This window comes from Piliocolobus tephrosceles, chromosome 9, assembly GCF_002776525.5.
Source record: "Piliocolobus tephrosceles isolate RC106 chromosome 9, ASM277652v3, whole genome shotgun sequence".
Taxonomy (NCBI): domain Eukaryota; kingdom Metazoa; phylum Chordata; class Mammalia; order Primates; family Cercopithecidae; genus Piliocolobus; species Piliocolobus tephrosceles.
In genome coordinates this window covers 118,819,691-118,842,483 of record NC_045442.1, presented here as the reverse complement: position 1 = coordinate 118,842,483, position 22,793 = coordinate 118,819,691, and the positions used below count along the sequence as shown (strand labels likewise).

Sequence of the window (22,793 nt, the reverse complement as noted above, 5' to 3'; positions counted from 1 at the left end):
TCCTATGCAGCCGGAGTTGAGATTTATTGGACCAGACTAACAAACACAGCTGGACGAAGAGGGCAGAGAGGACTCCTCAGGATGTGCAGATGGAGTGGCTCGTTTAGGCTGCAGTGGAATTCCTTTTCTTCTTGTAATAAAACAACTCCTATTTACATATCATTTTAGAAAAATATTTTCCCCCTTCTCTTATTTGATGCTCAAGAGAGAATAATTGAGTTTGCCTTAGCATCTGTGTAGGTTTGTTTTTTTAAACGTATGACCTGTCACCAGTAAACCCAGAGAGATAAATTAGGGAATGGCTGTGCTATAGAAAGCACTTACTGATATATTAAAGATTCTGCCTTCAAGCTCTTTTAAATGGTGTCTTTCTCTCGGTGATTTGGATTTAAAAATTTAAGGATATATTTACATGCAGCTTAGCGGGAGCACATGAATATTAAGTGAAGTAGGGCCTAGCTAAGTTGTATTGAAATGAGTTGGTACATCGTAGATAATATAAAGTAAGTGAATATTTCCAAGGGAGTGGAAAAATTTGGATGGCTCAGTAATTATGGAAATTGGCAGGGCATTTGGGGACCCCAGCTGCTCTTTGTCCCTTTGTCCCATAAATGGGTGACAGTTTGCAAGGCACGGAGCTCTGCCAGATGTTTGCGATAGTGGCTGGGTGGGGAGAATTTCATAGCTGGCTTGGCCACAGGAAGATGACGAGCTGGTTAAGAATAATGATCGGACACCCTGCATATTCGCTGACTGCATGCGTAGCAAATTTGCAAACTAGCTTCATCCCTAAGGGCTTTTAGTCACAGAATTTAAATAAGAGGCACACCCATGAGAGTTTGCTGGAAAACAAAGAGAAACCCTGCTCTCAGTAAGTGCTTGCTCATTGTTTGGGGATTTGTGACAAATAGGAAGCAAATATTGAGTCGGTACTCGGGGGATTTCTTTTCTTTCTTTTTTGTTTTTGCGAACTGACCTGGAGCCTTGGTCTCCAGGAACTTTGTGTTCCTGGCAGGCAGATCTCCTGCCCCAGCACCTGCACGTGCTCAGCGCTCTCCCCCATCCTGCAGAGGGAGGAGTAGCGGGCAGAAGCCTGTGTTGTACCGACATCCAAGAAAACTACAACCCATGTTGCCATTCTCAGCTTCTTTTCAAGAAGTGACTGCATCAAACTCGAGAGAGTTGTGTCAATTTAAAGTGCATATACACACACACACACGTGCACACACACACGTATAAGCACATACATATATATGTGCTTGTATATATACACATATATGTATGTATGTGTGCATATATTTATAAAACATGCCCCTATATATACATGTATACACATACACATTTATAAAAAATACACGTTACATACATATATACATACATATAAAGGGACACATTATATATACACACACGTATGTGTGTGTATATATAAAACGTGCCCCTATGTATACGTGTTTACACATACACATATATAAAAATACACATGTTACATACATATATACATACATATATATAAATGGGAATACACACACGTGTGTGTGTGTGTGTGTGTGTATATATATATATATTTGAGGCAGGGTCTTGCCCTGTCTCCCAGGCTGGAGTGCAGTGGTGCTATCTCAGCTCACTGCAACCTCCATCTCCCAGGCTCAAGCCATCTTCCTGTCTCCCAGGTTCAATCCCTCCGAGTAGCTGGTACCACAGGTGCACAGCACAATGCCTGGATAACTTTTTTTTTTTTTTTTTTGTAGAGATGGGGTTTTACCATGTTGCCCAGGCTGGGCTCAAACTCCTAAGCTCAAACAACCTTCCCACTTTGGCCTCCCGAAGTGCTGGGATTACAGGCATGAGCCACCGCGCGCAGCCTATATAATTTTTAAAATAGGGAACAGATTGTGCAAACATACAACGTGTGACCCAGAATGGTTTGGTGTCTAAAAGAGGCTGGCCACCTCGATGTCGCTGGAGGTGGTCTCAAAACCAAGCCTGCGGGCCATGGTTGAGCTTCACTGACCATGAGTGCTTTGCCTTTTGTGATTTGCATACATTTCTCTTAAATGAGAGCAAATGTAAGCATTTTTGGATGATACCAGCAGAGCTGCAGAAATGAAAGAGCAGCTCCCCAGCCAGGAATGAGCAAGTAACAACTCTTCCCTGGTCCTTTGCTTGCCAGTGAAAATGTCTCATCTTCAGAGACTGCTTCTCTTAAAAATCAGCTCCTCCAGCACTGGGAGTAGCTTCAGATAGGGGTGGGCAGGGGGCAGCAGGAAGTAGTAATTTTCAGCATTTACCACTTCCTAGGAACAGAGACTTTAAAGAAAATCAGCTTCCTTGGAACATTTGTCCTCCTTCATTGCAGTTCTTTAGTAATTTCTGAGTCTGGGATTTTTCTGAACAGAACATCTTGTAAAATACAGAGTTGCTGCTATTCTGACATAAACCCTCCTTTTAAATGCCCTTTGCAGTAGAGACCTGCTAGGGTAACTCTGATGTGCCAAACCTCAGAGCCAAGGGGAAGGAACAGGAGCAAATGACACTGAAAGCAAGCTCAAGTTCTTTGCCAATTATAATATGCTAAAAAGCAGAACCGCAAGCTGATCCTTCTCTAGAGCCTGTAGGGAGGCCGTACAGCCTGTACAGACCATTTGCCATTTTCTCCAGCACTTTCTGTCTCATTTTAGGTCACTGAATACTTCATTTCTTGCTGCGGAGTTAATTACGTACATATCTTTACTTCTCAACTGGAGTTCTTTAGGGCTGGGTCTCAGACTTTTATTTTTCATTTTTAGAGGTAGCATCTCACTCTGTCTCCCAGGCTGGAGTGCAGTTGTACCATCACAGCTCACTGCAGCCTCGACCTCCTGGGCTCAAGCGATCCTCCTACCTCAGCCTTCCCAGTAGCTTGGACTGCGGGTGCACGTCACCGTGCCTGGCTACTTTTTAAGTGTGTGCAGAGATGAGTCTACAACAATCTAGCTATGTTGCCCAGGCTGATCTTGAACTCCTGGCCTCAAGTGATCCTCCCGCCTCGGCCTCACAAAACATTGGTATTACAGGCGTGAGCCACTGTGCCTGGCCCTGGGTCTCAGTTTTTCTGCTTTTCCCCTTAGCACCTAGGAGAGTACTTTATTCATAGTTACTGTTCCATAATTACTATTGAATGAATGCACTTGAACAAAACACGATGTGATTTGTTTCGTTTTCCAGATCAGCTTATAATGAATTCTATGTGTCTAACTGGGCAGACATAAAGCTGCCGCCTGTAGAATAAAAGAACCATCCATGATTAGAATCATAGAAGCAGAAAATTGTAGAACTACAGAGGACTTGAGATTTTAATTCAGTCTATTTGTTTTGGAGATGAACAATTAGAGTTCACGGAGATCGAGTGACTTGCCCAAGGTCGAAGAGCTGGTGACACATGGACCAGCCGTCCACTTACTTAGACAATGACTGCTTCCGTGAGAGCTGACATTGCTGACAATTGTTGTGGCTACCTACTGTGGCACATTTCAATTTCGTCAATCTTTATGCCTCCGATTTTCCTGGGGGAATATAGGTAACCGATTTTTAATTTTATCTTCTCTGATTTTGTGGCTCATTCGTTTCTTTGTTTTTCCTCTGTCTGCTTTCTAAAATTTCTTTATGCCACTTTCAAGAAAGCTGACTGGAACAGTCTGTTCTCCCCGTGTTAGACACGGGGGGTCGGGGACAGAGATCGATGGTTCCAGTGGGCAATGGCCAGATCTTACATAGAAGTGGAGTTCTGACTTCCCATCTGCAGCCGCCAGTCCAGGAAACCAACCAGTAACCCCTGTAGCAATTGGCCCGGCATGCCCAGGAGTTGATCAATTACTGGCAGCTGCCCTAATTTTTGTCGTGACTTCCAACTTAGGACCAAACAGAGAAGGCCAATACTCTCCCCTAACCGATCACCCAGATGGGCTGCTTTCGCTATCCCCCTACGGCACCCGCCAACAGCCACCACCACCCAGAGCCTTCCCTTCTTTCTACTACAAAGTGTCACACTTCTCTGCCTGCCTTTGAGTCTCTACCGAACGCAGGTGACTGAGCTCTGAATAAATAGCCTTGGCTTCTCTCATTTTGGTGGGCTTCACTTGTTTCCACGTAGGGAAAGACCCAGGAAGAAGGCCAGCCCTGCTCACTTTACTGTTCTCTCTGTTTATGTTCACGTAGACAGCTCGACATCTAAATACTGGATTTGTGTGTGTGTGTTTGTTTGTTTGTTTTGAGATGGAGTCTCACCCTGTCACCCAGGCTGGAGTTCAGTGGCGGGATCTCGGCTTACTGCAACCTCTGCCTCCTGGGTTCAAGTGATTCTCCTGCCTCAGCCTCCCTAGTAGCTAGGAATACAGGCGCGTGCCGCCCTGCCCGGCTAATTTTTTATATTTTTAGTGGAGACGGGGTTTCACCATGTTGACCAGGATGATCTTGAACTCCTGACCACATGATCCACCCCTCCTTGGCCTCCCAAAGTGTTAGGATTACAGGTGCGAGCCACTGCACCTGGCCATTTTTTTGTGTGTGTGCCAATTTGTCTTTTCTTAATTTTAAAAGGAAATATGAAAATGCCCCCATCGATTGCTTGGCTGAAATTGATCTGCGCTCTGTTGGTGGCGTTCTCCAGACCTGGTCACCCGAGACAGGAAAGGAGGTTGGGCTGGCTTGGAGTCCGCGCCTGAGCGTTTTCTAAATGCTCGTAAAACTTTCATTTCATTATCTCCCTGCAATCTCCCAAGGAGGAGGATGTCAGGCACCTTCTATCTTTCTCCTTTCCGGAATCCATTCTTTTTTCTTATTTTGAAGATGAGGATTTTTCTTATTTTCCAGTATTTCTCAATATAGGTAGAAAGTCTGAAATCACAACTAAGTTTCATGATTTGCCAGCCAAGGGTATTTTTCTTTTAAATGTCAATAATGAACTTTAATTAAAGTGATGACATTGTCTTGTTTTAGAGACTGTTTTATGTGTCAGTAAGAAATGACATGGCCAGCATGATATTTAGAGGGGTGTAGGGGACAGGGATTTAGGCCTCCCCAAGTGTCTGTCGGCCCACCCAACCCCCCATTCTCTGATGTCCCCAACTGATGTTTTCTCAATTTTCGGTGAAGGCGCTGCAGATGCAGTCTCATGCCCCTTATTTCCAAACATACTGAAATCACAAGTCCCTTTGGTATAAAATAATTAATGTATGTGAAGTGCTCCGAACACAGCCTGGTCCATAGTAATTGTTCAGTGCCGGCCCACTGCTACTGTTTCTCCCGTGGCTACTAATACTAACACTACTCATCATTAGGCAGAAATCCTGTAGCGGCTGCTTTCTCTCAGTCATGTTTGCCTTAGTCCTTAGAATCCTTTAATATGCCAATTTCCTTTCTAAGAGTCCTCTGCTTAAAATCTCTCTTGTTCTCTCCTTTTGCTGGCTCCCTCCTCTTCATCTTTCAGATACCTCTTAAATGTCACTTTCTCGGGGAAGTCTTCCTAAACTCTAGTCCGAATTAGGGTTCCCATTTTCCTCTTGCAGACCAGGGGTCAGTGAATGTTTTCTATAAGGGATCCAATAGTAAATGTTTTAGACTTTGCAGGCCATATACGCGACTACTCAACTCTGATGTAATCTAAAAGCAGCCAGAGATGATATGTAAATGAATGTGTGGGCTGAGTTCCAATAAAACTTGATACCAGTTGTAATTTAACGAACCTGTTTTAGAGCACTCTTTACTTTTTCTGCACAGTGTGATTATGTGATTACGTGATGATCAATCTCCCTCTGGACTGAAGCTTCTTAAAGATAAGATCCAAGGCCATGTGCACTGGCTCACGCCTGTAATCCCAGCACTTTGGGAGGCCACTTGAGGTCAGGAGTTCAAGATCAGTCTGGTCAACATGGTGAAACCCTGTCTCTACTGAAAATACAAAAATTAGCCAGGCATGGTGGTGGGCGCCTGTAATCCCAGCTACTCGGGAGGCTGAGGCACGAGAATCTGTTGAACCCGGGAGGTGGAGGTTGCGATGAGCCGAGATCGTGCCATTGCACTCTAGCCTGGGCAACAAGAGCGAAACTCCATCTCAAAAAACAAACAAACAAACAAAAATCAGAATTCACCACTATAAACTTCATCCTGTTTAACCAAAAACCACTTGTGCCCCAAAATCTATTGGAATTTTTTTAAATTAATAAATAATGAATAAACAAAATACCATCCCCCGTGACCTGTGGCCTTTATTTTTCCTCTCCTCTCTCCTAAATCTAACTCTTTCTGGACTTACCTGTCCTCCCAAGCTTGGGCCACTCAACTTGTAACATCTGCCCTTGGTCAGGCAGTTTTTGTGCTGGATTGGAAGCTGCGTTGCCTTCTTTTCTAATTAAAACGTGGCCAGGCGCGGTGGCTCACGCCTGTAATCTCAGCACTTTGGGAGGCCGAGGTGGTGGATCACTTGAGGTCAGGAGTTTGAGACCAGCCTGACCAAAGTGGTGAAACCCTGTCTCTACTCAATATAAAAAATTAGCCTGGTGTGGTGGCACCTGCCTGTAATCCCAGCTACTTGGGCAGCCGAGGCAGGAGAATCACTTGAGCCTTGGAGGCTGAGGTTGCAGTGAGCCAAGATCGTGCCGTTGCACTCTAGCCTGGACAACAAGGCGAGACTCCATCTTAAAGACACAATCATGGGAATGAAGTTCTGTCATTATAAGAGGTGAGCTCAGCTTAAGAGCATAATGACATTCACATTACAGGGAGGAACACTGGACATGTCAAATTCTCATTGCTGTGATTTGGGGAAAGAAAAAATAACAGCCACCACCTAGCAACCCTACCGTATCTCAAGATGTGGTAATTTCTCTTATACAAAACAAGTTTGTTTTGTTCAACCACGTTTAAGCCTATAGGTGTGATCCTTGTTTTTATAGGCAGCTAATTTTGAAGTGACATTTTGGGACGGGTTAATTTCACTTGTATTTTTCTTGCTTTTTGAATGCCTTGCAGTTGAGGCTGTCAGTGCTTGGCCTCCACCAGAGCCAAGAGTCAGACAGAATGTGGAACCACCCACCAAGTGGGCCAATGACAATGGGCTCTGCGTTTCTGTCCCTTCTCATTTCCTGCTGTAAACTTTCAGGGAGTCAGTGAACTCAAGCGTTTCTGTCAGATATAGAAACATTTCCCATGGTTGGCAAGTTAAAGGCTAGTTTAGGTTACAGGCAGTTTGTCTGCTGGAAAATGCATAGTTTTCAGACACTTCCTTATGTGGTAATAAACAAAAACAAAATCAAGAAACCGTTTCCGTGTGGTTCTCATCCGCTCGGCCTCCTCCGGTGTTCAAGTCCCAGGAAGTGGTTGACTTAGGCGGGGCAGCCACGTTGCAGCCAGGCCCAGGCTACAGGAAGGAATAGAGTATACAGGTCAGCGTCTGCTTGAGGAAAGCAGAAATGATTCCAGCTTGTTTAAGCACAGGGTGATGAGAATTTCAAGTGCTGACACAGACAATGAAAGCCTGGGAAGGAGACTCACTCCATGCTGAGGTTCCAGGAATGATCTTCAAGGTGATTCTAGGGGAGACTGGGTGTGGTGCCTCACGCCTGTAATCCCAACACTCTGGGAAGCCGAAGAGGGCAGATCATCTGAGGTCAGGAGTTCAAGACCATCCTGGCCGACATGGTGAAACTCCGTCTCTACTAAAAATACAAAAATTAGCCAGGCATGGTGGCACGTGCCTTCAATCCCAGCTACTCTGGAGGTTGAGGCAGGAGAATTGCTTGCACCTGGGAGGCGGAGGTTGTGGTGAGCCAAGATCACACCATTGCACTCCAGCCTGGGTGACAAGAGTGAAACTCCATCTAAAAAAAGAGATGATTTTAGGAGAGATTTTCCTTTTGCTAAAGCTAGGAACTTGAGGAATTATCAGAATGTGGGCAGTCACTAAGATGCTGCTGGCTTGTGGAATACACCTTCCCCCAATTCTACACTCATGAACTCGGGTCTGGTCCCTGGGACCTTTGCATCTGAGATGGGGTGATTGGTCCAGGCCCATCTTGAGTGTGTTGATTGTACCTTTGCATTTGCGTTTTGTAAGTCAAGTCCAATGCGTGTGCTGTGGGCCATGGCTCTTCTGTCCATAGGTGGTTCCATCCCCTACCCCTTGACCATGTTTCCAGGGTGAGTGTTCCGCTGCCCACTTTCTGGTCCCACCCAGAGACCACTGCCACCTGAGGAAGCATGACATTAGATAGCAAATTTAAAAAATACCGTGACAGGCAAATAAAGAGACCACAGAAGAAAGGGGACAGTATTTCCTCCTGGTTTTTGAACAAGGTGCCTGGCATTTTTGTTTCGCACTGGGCTGTGAAAGCTGTGTAGCCAACTCTGAACGCATCTCATCGCTTCCTACTGTGGGTAGCAGCTTTCTGCCTTCCCTCCTTTCCATGGCTAAGTCTTTGCTTAAGGGAGAGTCGGGCCACACGTGGAACCAAGCTACAGGGGAGTCTGGGAATGGAATTGTTCGGGTTTTGTCTTCTGGCAAGCATTAAGACACACTAAAAGGGGTGGAGATGAGAGAGCTCATCAGTCCTAAAAAGGGACACAGCCCAGGAAGACCCAAAAAGGGGAAGCAGGAAGTGAGGAGAGTGTGGGCGTTTGGAGGAGGGGTTGAGTTGTTCTGCCTTTAAAAGAAAAACTGTAGACAAAATAAATGTAATAGAATTTATTTGAGCATTAAAGGATTCATGAGTTGGGCAGCACTCACGACCAGAAGAGGTTCAGAGATCTAGGCTTTAGCAGCATGAGCAGTGGGCTTCTATAGGCTGAACTTGGAAGCAAAGTAAAGCATTTACTTGATTGGCTCCAGCTAATGGTTTACCTTACTTGGGTATGATCTGGTGGGAGGTCACCAGTTAGAGGTTAATTGGCAGTTTCTGATTGGTTAGGCTTACATTTCACTTTACAGTTTACATTGGGCTTCAGTTGGCTTACCTAGGAACCCAAGGTGCTGGAGTCATCTCAGCCTAGTGGCTTCCCAGTTAAATATTTTTAACACCCCAAATCTGTTAGTTTGAGCTACTCCTAGGTACTGATTTCTAGGTAGAGAGTCCATCTGAAACCTGTAGATGAGAGGTGCTCAAACTTAGGGAGCACTGGAGGAGCTCGTCTAAAATCAAGGTTTCTGGATCCCTGATACCCTCAAAGATCTGAATGCTGCCGAAATCCCATGGTGGGGTCTAGAATTTAAATGGATAGGTTCCTCTGGAGACATTGTGTTCACTGTGCTTCTGATCACTAGTGTTACTCCTCCTGGCCTCCAGTCCCCCTTTGCCACCCACAATTTTTTTTTAGACCTGGTCATTTTTTCCCCCCTTTTCTGCATTTTTCTTGTGGTTGCTTCACGTGTCTTTATCATCATTCCCACTGGTTGAGAGATTGAAAGCAGAGTTCCTCTCTTGGCTTCGAACACTCTAGTGAAACCTAGGATACTCAGTGTAAATGCTAAGATGAGGCTGTTCAGTTATCTCTGGAGCTCAGGGTCTAATTCATCCAACGTTTATTGAGCCCCTTCAAAGCACCCATCATTGGGGATGGAAAATGAAAAATACACAGCCCCTGCCCTGTAGGAGCTTGTGGCCTTGTGGGGAAGCTTAGCACTTCTGCCTCACTAGGTTTAAGCAGTTGGAGGAGCAGCATCTATTTGGAAAGAAGAAAAACGCTTTCGAAAAGTGCACTTGGTCTGTACGGTGGCTGCTCTTTGATTTCCTGAATGCAAGGTGTTGAGCCGAACACACGATGCCCTCCATGGTTGGGGAAGCATCCATCACCCCCTTGGGAACGGAAACTTGACGTTGAACTTCCAGGAATTGAGGCCAGGACCTTCTTGAGGCACTGTCTTGTGGTTCAGTTCTGCCTGCCCGGAGTCATTGGCCTTCCGGGCTGACCGTCTCCTCACTGACTCCCACAGACACGCTGACCATCTGGAGGCTAAAGGATCTTTCTTCCTAGGAGGTTCCTCATGTTGGGGCTCTGAGGCCCCTACCATGGAAGGGAATGGTTGGGATTAGACCCTATGCAGAGGCACATGCCTTCTGGTAGAGGGGCACATCCATGGCCCAGTTGTTCCCTCATTGAGGGCGATGGGGGAAGCTGGTTCCTTTCTGTGGATTGTAGCCTTCCAGACTTTAACTCCTTGCTTTACTCAGATCCTGGGCCAGGTCTTCTGTACTGGTCTCCTGGGCCACCCATAGGGCTGTCTTCACTTCCTATCGTCAGCTGTTCACTCTATCCAAAGATGAAGCAGCCCTGTATTTGCTGATGTGAGCTGCTTCCTTTATTTATGTTCTCACCGGATCTCTGGGAGGTGTACTCTACCATCAGAACACTCGGAGACAGTTATCTGGACATAAAGTGTTGGTGCTGGCATTATTATCAAATAATAACAGAAAACACATCAGCACCAAGTGCATCTATCCCTGTGCTAGATGAGATAAGGAAAAAACACATGCACAGTCCTGTCTTTGAAGAGCTGACATTAAAATGGACGATGCCATGAAACACACACATTTGTAAGTTACAGACATCCTCCTATGCAAGCACTCTAGTCACGTTTGTTTGGTAAAGGATAATCACTTACTAGCTTCAGAAAGAACTCATTCATGCCTTGTTTTTCAGTGTTGCCACGGGAAAGCAATAGCAGAACCTGGGTCCCTGCTGTGAAAATGAAAATACTTAAGGATGTTCAATTGCTTTTCTGTTACTCATGTGCATCCGTGGTAGGACATCATGGCAGAGCAGCTGCTCAGAGCGGGTGATTACGTGTGGGTTCCCACTTCAGCCTGGGATTGTTTCATTTCCTATAGCTGTTCTCCAGCAGGGTAAAATTCGGACGATGTCGATAATTTTCCCATAAGGGGCTCTCAAGATACATCAGTTTGTGCTATCTAGAGTAGTTTAAACTACTGTTTCTTGAGTACTTACTATGTACTGGGCAACATTTTCTGTATCTCAGGAAGCAGTCTCATTTTCAAAGGAAAATGGAATCTGTTTCAGGTCACACCACTTCCTGCAGATTCAGGACACCACACAGATATTTAAAAACGCTGGGTGCTCCTTTCGAATTTGCCAGTCTGACAAGATGCTTGTCATAGAGCACCGCTGTCTGGGCTACAGGGATGCAGAAAGGACCGAAGGTCTGAAGAGAGGAAAAGGGCTCTGTGCTGGTGGGTTCCTGGAAAAGCCTTTACTTTGAGATTGTCCATTGAACTTGTTTAACCTGGAGGGGTAGAAGCAAAATTAAATGAACACGGGTCAACCTTTTAACGCGTGTCTTGCAAATAACGTGCCACTGGCTCTTTGTGCAATGCCTGGATGTAACAAATCTATTTTTATGAGGCCTACAAAGACCAAAATATCTCGATGTGTGTGATGTGATGTAATCTCTGCATTTGGGGTGGGAGGTGAGTAGGGAGACTACTTTGGAATTAGCACAAATGTACACAATTTCTGGGTAATGATGCACAAGAATGCTCAGGTATTCATAGAATTCAGAGAGGGCGTGTGATCTGCCCAGGATTTAGGAAACGCCTTAGGTGTTTCTGGGAATTGTATGTTCATGTGTTCCTACAGCCAGTAACTAGCATATAATGATCATCATTATTTATTGAGCAGTTATGCTGACTTAGTATCTTTTTTGGGGTTACTTGGAGCAGTCACTCTGTTTTCTTGAGTTGTAAACTTACGGTGAAGGTTTTGGGTCAAAGAGTTGTAATGGAAGTGATTCCCTGCTGCGTCTTATTTTGAGAGTCGAGGGGAGAAATTTGGCCCATTCATTGAGGTGGGGTGTGGCTGTGTGTAGGTTCTGGTGGAATAAGGTGTCTCCTGGAGCTGGAGGGGTGGGGTGGGGTGGACGAAGGAAGCATCTGGTTCACTGGATCCTGGAAGGTTTTGTGACCTCATCGTGCCCACCTGGCTTCACAGAGTAGGCAGTGCAGTGCCTCACAGGAGAAACCCTCTGGGCTGAGACAGACATAAAGTAAGAAGAAAAGAACCAGTCTTTGGTTCAGCAATGAGTTCTTGTTGGTTTCTTACTGTCTCCTTTTAGACAAACCTATTCGTGGTAGAAAGACAGCAACACGATCGGGAGAAGGGGAGGAGTAGTCCTACCACTTTGGCCTTTGTGTCCTCCGTGAAGAGATGCTGGTGTTTTATGAGCACTCGTGAGCTCCTGGCATTTGTGTCATAGTACCCCTGCGCATCGGTATTCACGACTTTCCCACATGGGCCCCAGAGGAGGGCTTGCAGCCTCCCCAGTGCCAGCTTCTGGGGATGAGAAGAACTGCAGAATTGTATAAATCCCTTATCATCAACTAGAGGATTGTTAAATGCACACATTAAGGCAAAAAAAGCCTGTTATCAACAACTGGCTTTATTTTTTAAGAAAATACAGCAGAATAAGCAAGATGTGGTGGCGTGTTCCTGTATTCCCAGCTACTCAGGAGGCTGAGGCAGGAGGATCACTTGAGCTCAGGAGTTGGAGGCTGCAGTGAGCTATGATTGTACCACTGCACTCCAGCCTGGGCAGCAGAGTGGGACCTTGGCTCAAAGTAAAGAGAGAGAGGGAAGGAGGGTGGGAAGACAGAAATAGTAGAACAATAGAAGTTTGTAAAAATACCCAAACTAGAAGAAAGAAAAAAACAGGAGAGATACTCAAGGATATTTGACTCCAGTTCCCTGCTGCTTACATGGGAAGCTGGGTGGGTCCCCCTGTTTCTAGTTCAGCATTCCCTTTGAGACCTCCTCAACTCAAGGGGGACTTCAGAAACAATGGAACAAAACAATGGGCCCTACGTTTTCACTCAGAGCTCATGCTTTCTGTTGCCAGGCAAAACCTAGAAAGAGTTCCTACTCTGTAACGCACTCACACTTGGTTCGTTTTCACAAAATATAGAGGGGTCAGTGAACGCGTGTTTTGATTCCAAGGAAATTCCAAGCGCCTTGGTTTAGCAAATGTCGATTTGGTGACATATCACTTTTCCTTTTTAGCAACCAAAAAGTCCGATAATGAAAGAATTTTCTCTTTAATTTACTTAACCCTGCGAAATGTTTGCTCAGATTTTTTGTGTGTTTGTTTTGTATCAATTTAAGGAGTACAAGGACCGTTTTGTTACATGGATATATTGCCTGATGGTGAATTCTGGGCTCTTAGTGTAACCATCACCCGAATAGTGTACATTGTACCCATTAAGTAATTTCTCCTCCCTCATCCCCTCCCATTCTTCTACCTTTCTAAGCCTCTAATGTCTGTTACTTCATTCTGTATGTTAACCTGTACACATTATTTACCTCCCACTTGTGGGTGAGAACATGTGGTATTTAGCTTTTTGTTTCTGAGTTATTTCACTTAACATAATGGCCTCCACTTCCACCCATGTTGCTGCAAATGACATGACTTCATTCTTTTTGATGGCTGAATAGTATTCCTTGGTCTGCACGTACCACATTTTCTTTGTCCAGTCTTCTTTTGGTGGATGTTTAGGTGGATTCCCTGTCTTTGCAGTTGTGGGTGGTGCTGTGGTAGACATGAGTGCAGGTATCTTTTTGATACAATCATTTCTTTCCTTTGGGTAGACACCCAGTAGTCAGATTGCTGGATACAATTATAGTGTTTTTTTGTTTCTCTCAGAGATTAAGTCTTTTTGGTGTGAGCTTCTATTTACAAGCATTCCATGTCCTGTAAATAATGTGAGTGAGTTTTCATTGCACAATAAATTTGGTTTCACTCAGTCTTGCCTGTATCTTATGTGAGGATGGACAAGCATGACATGAAAACACGTGACCTGAGCTCTCTAGTTCCTGTGACCTGGCAGGTGTGTGGCCTGCCACAGCACCTGGTATAAGTCTGTCATAGACTTATATGAGAGTCTCAACTCATTTCTTTTTTTTCTTTTTTGAGATGGAATCTTGCTCTATTGTCTAGGCTGGAGTGCAATGGCACGATTTTGGCTCACTGCAACCTCCACCTCCCGGGTTCAAGTGATTCTCCCATCTCAGTCTCCTGAGTAGCTGGGATTATAGGCACCCACCACCACGCCCAGCTGATTTTTGTATTTTTAGTAGAGATGGGGTCTTGAACTCCTGACTTCATCTTGTTGTCAGGAGGGTCTTGTTGGCCAGGCTGGTCTTGAACTCCTGACTTCATGATCTGCCCGCCTCGGCCTTCCAAAGTTCTGGGATTACAGACATGAGCCATCGTGCCCAGCCTCAGTTCATTTCTCAAAGAGACAAATTCTGAACACAGTGGCAAGTCCTCAGCAGGGCTTTCTTCTCGCCCACAGAATCATCTTAGCCTCAGTAGCTCATTTCAGCTCAGCTGGTGTGCATTAGGTACCTGTGGACAAGGCAGCCGAGCTCTTAGGAGGAAACAGGAAGAAGCCCCCCTACCTGTGTGACCTGCCCAGGGAAAGGGATCCTGTGGCAGGCAGGGGGCCCATTCTGGAACCACTCATAGGAGGTGGGACTTAGAATCTTCCAGAACGAGGGGAATGCCTGTCTTATGATTTGAAACATTCCCCCCGATGGTTCTGTCTGCCTTCCTCATACTCCCCGAAGAACTATGGTCTTATAAGACCACTGCTGAGCCTATCTGAGGCCAAGTTTGATTACCAGAAAGTAATTCAGGAAAGCCCTGTATAAACTCATTTTATATCTCCACTCAAAATCTTTTATTGTATTTTATCTGTTTATTCATTTTTGTAGAGACAGGGTCTCACTATTTGCCCAGGCTGGTCTCAAACTCCTGGCCTCAAGTGATCCTCCCACTTTGGCCTCCCAAAGTGCTGGGATGACAAGGATGAGCCACAGCGCCCGATCTCCACTCACAGCCTCTCATTTCACATTCATAGGTGGTCTGCAGATAGCAGGAAGTCTCTCACCAATGACTTTTCCAACCCTGAAAAGATGCGAACAACGACCTGAAGAAAGAAAGGTTCCTGGGTGACAGGAGCTCTATTTGTAGGAGCAGGTGCCATTTGGGACAGAGCACAGGGCGTGGGGACATTGTGAATTAGAGAAGAGTGGGCAGCTTTACCCCTCCTGGGCAGCAGGTCCATTTTATCTGCTGTCAATTCCTGACACACCAGAAGTACCTCTAGATAGAAGTCAGCGTAAAAGGCGATGGCTATTCTTTGAGCACTTAGGAAATGTTTGCCTGGGGAGGACCTGCGTCGTTTCGGGTCTGCAATGGTACTGGGTCTGCGGAGACGCGTGGAGGCTCCTCTGCCTGCACACTCCGCCTCTGTGTGGGAAGTGGAAGATGAGGACATCTGAGCAAAGACTAGTGGTGGATCTGGACCCACAGTGACTCCCATAAGCATCACATGTCTTTCTAACTGCTTATGATTATGATTATGATTTTATTTTTTGAGACAGTCTCGCTCCGTTGCCCTCCAGCCGGAGTGCAGTGGTGCGATCTTGGCTCGCGGCAACCTCTGCCTCCCGAGTTCAAGTGATTCTTCTGCCTCAGCCTCCTGAGTAGCTGGGATTACAGGCACATGTCACTGTGCCTGGCTAACTTTTATATTTTTAGTAGAGATGGGGTTTCGCCATGTTGGCCAGGCTGGTCTCGAACTTATGAGCTCAGTTGATCCACCTCCCACAGTGCTGGGATTACAGGCGTGAGCCCCCGTGCCTGGCCTCTCGCTGCTTGTTAATGTTTCCTGATACGTTTCCTGCAGTGACCTCAAGTCCGCGTTCCGGATGCCTCCTCCCCGACCAGACTGGCTCTGCCTGCTGCATCCTGCTGAGACACCAGTTGCACAGTGCCTAAAGCCAGGAACCTGGGCCTCCTTCCAGGTCACCCCCCCGCCTCCCACCCTGACCTGTGCACACCTGCCCTTGATCATTATATCATATGACTCCAGCCTCTGAAATGTGACTTGTGTGTCATTACCTCTCCAGAACCTATGATCACTGTCACCTTTTACTTCTGCTATTGTAGTAGGTCCTTACCTGGCCTTCTCACCTGCCTTTGTCCAGTCCATCCTGCGCTATTGGACGGAATGGAACCTCGGGGTGAGAACACAGCTCCAGGACAGCCATGAGAAGGGTGCAGAAGGCAGTCAGCCCATGGCTGGGTTAGCACCTGCTGGGGATCATTCTCCCCTCTTTCCCGCTTGACCCATTCCTCCAAGCACACGCCTCCCTTGGTACAACTCTTTGCTTCCCTTACTTTTTCTCCAGGATAAGGAACAAGCTCCTTAACATCACACCTCAAACCAGTCACCAAGGGGCCTGAGGTGGTCTTTGCCGTTTCATCTTTCCCGATCTCCAGCCCTGAAACACACCTGTCACACTCCAGCTGTGATTTACTACAACTTACCATTCCTTAGAAACGCTGTGCACCCGGAGGTCCCTGGGACTTTGCAGCACCTGCCTGAGCTGAGGATGCTCTTGTCCACCTGAAAAATCCATGCCTGCTTCGCAGCCAGCCGCTGTGCCAGTGGCCATATCCCTAGGCAGGGCTGGCCTGCTCCTTCTCTGGACTCCAATAGTAGTTAAGTGCCTCTGTCACACTGTGATCGCTCCTGTCACCTCCCATCATAGATACTTATTTATCCATCTGCGTCTCAGACAGAAGTGAGCCTCTGGAGGCCTGGGACCCGTTCTTATGTATCTCTAGAATTCTTAGCACCCAGCCAAGCCTGTGCTTGGTACAGAATCATCGCTTATTGTGAATGAATGTCATAGAACACAGCAAGGCAGGGAGATGGGGGGTGCACAAATAATTCAGGTACAAATTCCAAGGATGGTGGAAGTTGGGCACAGGGAGTGGTACAAGTGCCAGCGTCTTTGAAGCTGACAGGTGTTAATAAGGAATCAGATAAACAGAGAAAAAAATGCAGTGAATCTGACATCTTAGCAAAAGTGTTTGGCCATGTTGGCCCGTGGGAAGCGGAACTTTTGCAGCACCGGAGATGCCATCAGGGTGCGTGGCTTCTCTGGAGAACTTTCCAGAAGTACTTATTTGATGCTATTCAGAGTTTCAGAAACTTGAGGGCTACTTTTAATGATCTCCAATGGACTCATTCCCAAGAACAGTAGTAATTTACCACCTGCAAGTGATATTTTGAGCATTTGTAGGGAGTTGCTTCAAATGTTTCAGGTTGCAGTTGACTTTGGAACGTATATCCATCATGTCATGTGTCTAGGGCATACAATTCCCTGTAGTTGCTGGGATCTCCCAAAATAGGAGGAAGGAGTGACTACCTGGGTAGTATGAGGCATCTTTAAACTTAGTTGACCAAAGCAGCCTTTTCCCGGAGACTGGTGTGCCATGGAACCTCACTTTGGGAAATGCAGATCCAGTGCAATCCTTTTTTTTTTTGAGACAGAGTCTCGCTCTGTCGCTGAGGCTGGAGTGCAGTGTTGCAATCTCTGCTCACTGCAACCTTTGCCTCCTGGGTTCAAGTGATTCTCCTGCCTCAGCCTCCCAAGTAGCTGGGACTACAGGTACCTGCCACCACTCCTGGCTAATTTTTGTATTTTTAGTAGAGACGGGGTTTCACCATGATATACAGGACGGTCTCGATCTCCTGACCTCGCGATCTGCCTACCTCGGCCTCCCAAAGTGCTGGGATTACAGGTGTGAGCCACTGTGCCGGGTACCAGTGCAATACTTTAATTTTACGGAGAGAATAACAGGCCATGAGGCTAGGAAGGTCTGGCTCCTGGGTCAGGGCACCTCCCTGTGAACCATATGGCTTCTAATGTATCATGTGATGGTGGATAGAAATCATTCAAGTGTGTGTGTGTGTCAAAGAGAGAGACAGACATTCATATATACACCCCTTGGCCAGAACTTCACTGCTGTGGCACGTGGTATTTGCATCCGTGCCATCTTCCAAAAGCATTCGGTCCCGGCTGCCCACCCCTGCCCAGCATCTGGTGATTCCAGGCCACTCAGGGGCCCACTCTGACCCTTGGTGGCTCTTCCCACCCTCTTCTCTGTGATCCAAGCAGAAGTTCTGCAGTATAGTTTCTGCCCACTCACTTCAGAGAGACGATACAAAACCGTTCTCAGGAGTGAGCAGGTGACAGTTGGGGAGGAAGGATGGGAGCCCTGGGGGTTGTGGTGCCACTGGCAGCCCCAGATAACACCGCCTGCATTGCGCAGCTCTGCCTTGGCCCTGGGCTGCCCTTGGAGAGGGCCATTGGATGCCACTTGCCTCTCTTTCTCTTTGGCAAAGAGCCCTCGGAAACAGGAGTTATTAGGAAACCAAAAGTAAACAGCTCAGCCTCTCCCCAAGGCCTGTGGAGCCTGTTGCCCTGGATGGAAGGGGTTGGTGCCAGCAGCTGCTCAGATGATCTGTCGGGCACATGCAGGGGTGGAGGGGGCTGGGAGCCACGGGGCAGAATTTGGCAGTGAGAGAAGCACCGCAAAGGTCATCGTAGGCCTGACTTCTAGGGGCACATTGTCAGATCGAGGTCGGGGAAAAGGCAAAACTGCAGGCCCCTTCCTCTTGCTTGCTTCATAGCCATGCAGCTTGGAGTTGAAAGCAGCCAGAATAGCCACTTCCTTTGAGTTAACGCAGGTGCCGTCATCCTCCTGTGAGCTGCGGCTGCTCAGGGGACCACAGGGGAGGGACGGCGGGGATCAGGCATCACTTTCTGCTCTGCCCCATGGGCCCCTCACACACAGCACCTAGGGACAAACGGTTCAGGAGTCAGAGACAGGGATGCCAAGCGATCCCGGCACGGAGTCGGTCACGCATGTTTCCTCCACTGTCCTGACCTGCCCACTTCCTCCTAACCCATTTGGCTGAGCTGGTACTGATGTTCTTAAGACAGCAAAAATCAGTCAGTGGGGCTTGGGCTCTGAGATCTGCCTAATATTTGTGGGAACCACAGACGGCCCTCCCAGGGCAGGGGTCAGAATGGACGGCCGGGATTTTAACTCGTGGTTTCCTGATGGTTTGGGAAGGACGGTGAAACGTCCTCCTCTGTGGAGTCTCCCTTTGCCCCACCCCTAGAACCAGGGGGTGCACATTTCCCTCCTGCCGTATGTCTAATCAGGGCTCCCATGCATTGATCCCTGTGGCGTCTCAGGCACCACGCCCAACTCTGAAGTCCGTATGTGCCCTGTAATCACTTGGAGGATGCTGGGGATTGGATATTATCATTCATAAGGTATAGATGAGAAACCTGAGGCTTGTCTTGCCTGTGTTCTCCAGCAAGGAAGTGACATAACTTTTTTGTTTTTTGGAGATGGAGTCTCGCTGTGTCACCAGGCTGGAGTGCAGTGGCATAGTGTTGGCTCACCAAAACCTCCGCCTCCTGGGTTCAAGTGATTCTCCTGCCTCAGCCTCCTGAGTAGCTGGGACTACAGGCGTCCGCTACCATACTCAGCTAATTTTTGTATTTTTAGTAGAGTCGGGGTTTCACCATGTTGGCCAGGATGGTCTCGAGCTCTTGACCTCGTGATCCACCTGCCTTGGCCTCCCATAGTGCTGGGATTACAGGCACGAGCCGCTGCGCCTGGCCCAGAAGTGACAGATAATTTAAGCCCAGTTCCATCTCTGTCGTCCACATGTGCAGTGCCTTGCCAGTGGAGAAAATGCGCATTTATGCTTCTTTCCCTTCCTGCCTTCCTCCCTGTCTTCTTTCCTTCCTTTCCAACTGGGCTTTAAAGCCAAGTAGAAATCTGTCATCTGCCTGTCTCATTCTGTGCATTAGGGAGGCTAATCCAGGGTTTACTGTATGAGAACCTCCTAGTAAAGTATCTGACAGCATCGCTGTAAAGGATAAATTGGTCATGAGAGGTGTTGTGGGTTCTAGTGAGAGACAATCAGAAAACCACCTAGGCCATTTAGTGAGCTGTTAATTTTCCAGTAACATCTCCCTGCAGTGTTCACATCCCTGAGCGGGTTCCGTGTCTCTGCTGAAGAGGCAGAAGCATAAACCTGCTGGGAGTTCCTGCACCCTTTAATTGCCTGGAGGATCTAAAACAAGTAACAACTTCGAAGATGGTTCAAATGTATCCTGGAACTTTCCTACCCAGACGCCAAGATGCTTTGGCCTTTAAAACTAATAAGGCACTTGGTGCAGTGGATCACACTTGTAATCCCAGCACTCTGGGAGGCTCCGGCGCAAGGATCACTTGAGCTTAGGAGTTCCAGACCAGCCTGAGCAACATGGTGAAACCTTATCTCTACGAAACATACAAAAATTAGCCAACTGTGATGGCAAGTGCCTGTAGTCCCAGCTACTTGAGAGGCTGAGGCTGGAGGATCACTTGAGCCTGGAAGGTGGAGGCCGCAGTGAGCCATGATCATGCTACTGCACTCCACCCTAGGTGACAGAGAGAGACCCTGTCTCTCAAATAATAAATAAGTAAATAAAATAAAAGAAAACAGAAGCCCAAATCCAGAGGGTACTTACTATTTTTATATTTTTGGGAAAGTGAGATTTGTTTATTTATTTATTTTTGAGACAGAATCTGGCTCTGTCTCCCAGGCTGGAGTGCAGTGGTGCGATCTCGGCTCACTGCAAGCTCCACTTCCCGAGTTCATGCCATTCTCCTGCCTCAGCCTCCTGAGTAGCTGGGACTATAGGCGCCCGCCACAATGCCCAGCTAATTTTTTTGTATTTTAGTAGAGACGTGGTTTCACCGTGTTAGCCAGGATGGCCTCAATTTCCTGACCTCATGATCTGCCCACCTTGGCCTCCCAGAGTGCTGGGATTATAGGCATGAGCCACCGTGCCCGGCCAAAAGTGAGATTTAATAAAAACAGATTCATCAAAGAAACTGTACAGACGTGAAGGGAACTATTAACCTATTTACATGGTTTAGGCCAGGTGTGGTGGCTCACACCCGTAGTCCTAGCAGTTTGGGAGGCCGAGGCGGGTGGATCACTTGAGGTCATGAGTTTGAGACCAGCCAGGCCAACATGGCGGAACCCCATCTCTATTAAAAATACAAAAATTAGCAGGCATGGTAGTGCACACCTGTAATCTCTGCTACTCGGGAGGCTGAGGCAGGAGAATCACTTGAACCTGGGAGGCAGAGGTTACAGTGAGCCGAGACTGTGCCGTTGTACTCCAGCCTGGGCAACAAGAGTGAAACTCTGTCTCAAACAAAAACAAACAACAACAACAACAAAAACCAACCGTATTTACGTGGTTTAAAGTGTTTAGCTGTGTGTGGAGAGATTTCAGACTGTCATGTTTTAAGTAGCAGCTTTTCTTCTTCCATGATGCATTAATATTTGTCCCTCAAACAGTAGCAGGAGGGAACCAGAGGCTGTGTTCTGCAATACAAAATCTAGCCCCACAGTCCTGAAAAATGGCCTCTGCAGAGAACCGCCACTACAGGTGAGCAAGATGTTTAACGTGAGCTGGAATTAGGAACTATCTTATTTCTTCACTGAATGTAATAAACAAGGACTTGTATTGAATCTGAAGAATATCAGGTTTTATAAAATCCCCCGTCTCTCCTCTCTTTGCTTTTTGCTTCAAACATGTTAGATTGAGTTCTGGAGATACACAAACTAGAAAGGGCATTGTAGGAAATGGTTAAGTACGTTGGCACTTCGGCATTCATGTTGGTCTGTGTAAACATGGGCGGGTTATTTCAGTCCTGCCAGTGTCAGGAGTCTCGTGGGAGAAATCATGGGGTGGTGTAGGAGTAAATAGAATAATCTATGTAAAGCTCTTGGAATGGTGCCGGGCAGATGGTGCGTGCTGGTAGCAGCTGTTTCTCACTATTGTTTTGCTTATTGTTGCTGTAATTCCAAGTTCTTGCCTTCCAGGTTCTGGTCTTCCTGCCAAGGGGCCATGCATGTGCATAGATACACATGTGATGGGTATAAAGGGTACTGTAAAAACGGGCACTACCCAGACCACGTGGTCAGGGAGGGCTTCCTGGAGGAAGTGATGACCCAGCCTTGTCTCAAAGGACACATTCAGTGACCAAAGAGAGCTCTGGGGAGCACGAACATTTCAGGGCCTGTTGGGGTAAGGGGACTGTGTAGAGCAGTGCTCCCCAATCTTTTGGGCGCCAGGACCAGATTCATGGATGACAATTTTTCCATGGATGGGGTGTGGGGAAATGGTTTCAAGATGATTCCAGCGCATTATATTTATTGTGCACTTTATTTCTATTATTATTACATTGGAATACATAATAAAATAATTCTACCACTTATAATGTAGAGCCAGTGGGAGCCCTGAGCTTGTTTTCCTGTAACTAGACAGTCCCATTTGGGGGTGATGGGAGACAGTGACAGATCATCAGGCATGAGATTCTCTTAAGGAGCATGGAACCCGGATCCCTGGCATGCACAGTTTTCAATACTGTTCACGCTCCTATGAGACTCTTAATGCCACCACTGATCTAACAGGAGGCGGAGCTCAGGCGGTGATGCGAGCGATGGGGAGCGGCTGTAAATACAGATGAAGCTTTGCTCACTTGCCGCTTCCATCCTGCTGTGCAACCTGGTTTCTAACAGGCCACAGAGTGGTACTAGTGCATGGCCCGCAGGCTGAGGACTCCTGAGAACCTGTGCTTAGAAATGAAGAAAAGTCAGCAGAAAGCCCTAAAAGCCAGGCAGAAGAGGAGGTTCAAGAGGGAGAGAAGGATCAGCTCTCAAACCTCCTGGAGAGTTTAAGAAAAATAAAAAATGTCCCTTGGATTTAGTGACAGTGAAGTCATTTGTGCTTCCATAAGGATCATTTCAATCAAGCGGTAGAGCAACAGCCCAGTGGTGTGCTGGTAAGTGTTTAACAGTGGGCTCTTGGGGAGG

The 22,793-nt window shown here is 47.0% G+C and overlaps 1 protein-coding gene across 3 annotated transcripts in view; it reads left to right on the top strand.

Moving 5' to 3' along the window:
* CAMK1D (calcium/calmodulin dependent protein kinase ID) overlaps nt 1–22,793 on the top strand; it is a 507,832-nt gene that overhangs the window by 246,239 nt on the left and 238,800 nt on the right. Inside the window, exon 1 of one of the 3 annotated variants that reach the window (XM_031936220.1) lies at nt 22,535–22,762. The exons of the other annotated variants lie outside the window; for them this stretch is intronic. The gene's annotated coding sequence lies outside the window, so the exon portion shown is untranslated. Of the gene's footprint in view, nt 1–22,534; nt 22,763–22,793 lie in introns of those variants that run through there. 3 annotated transcript variants of the gene reach the window in all.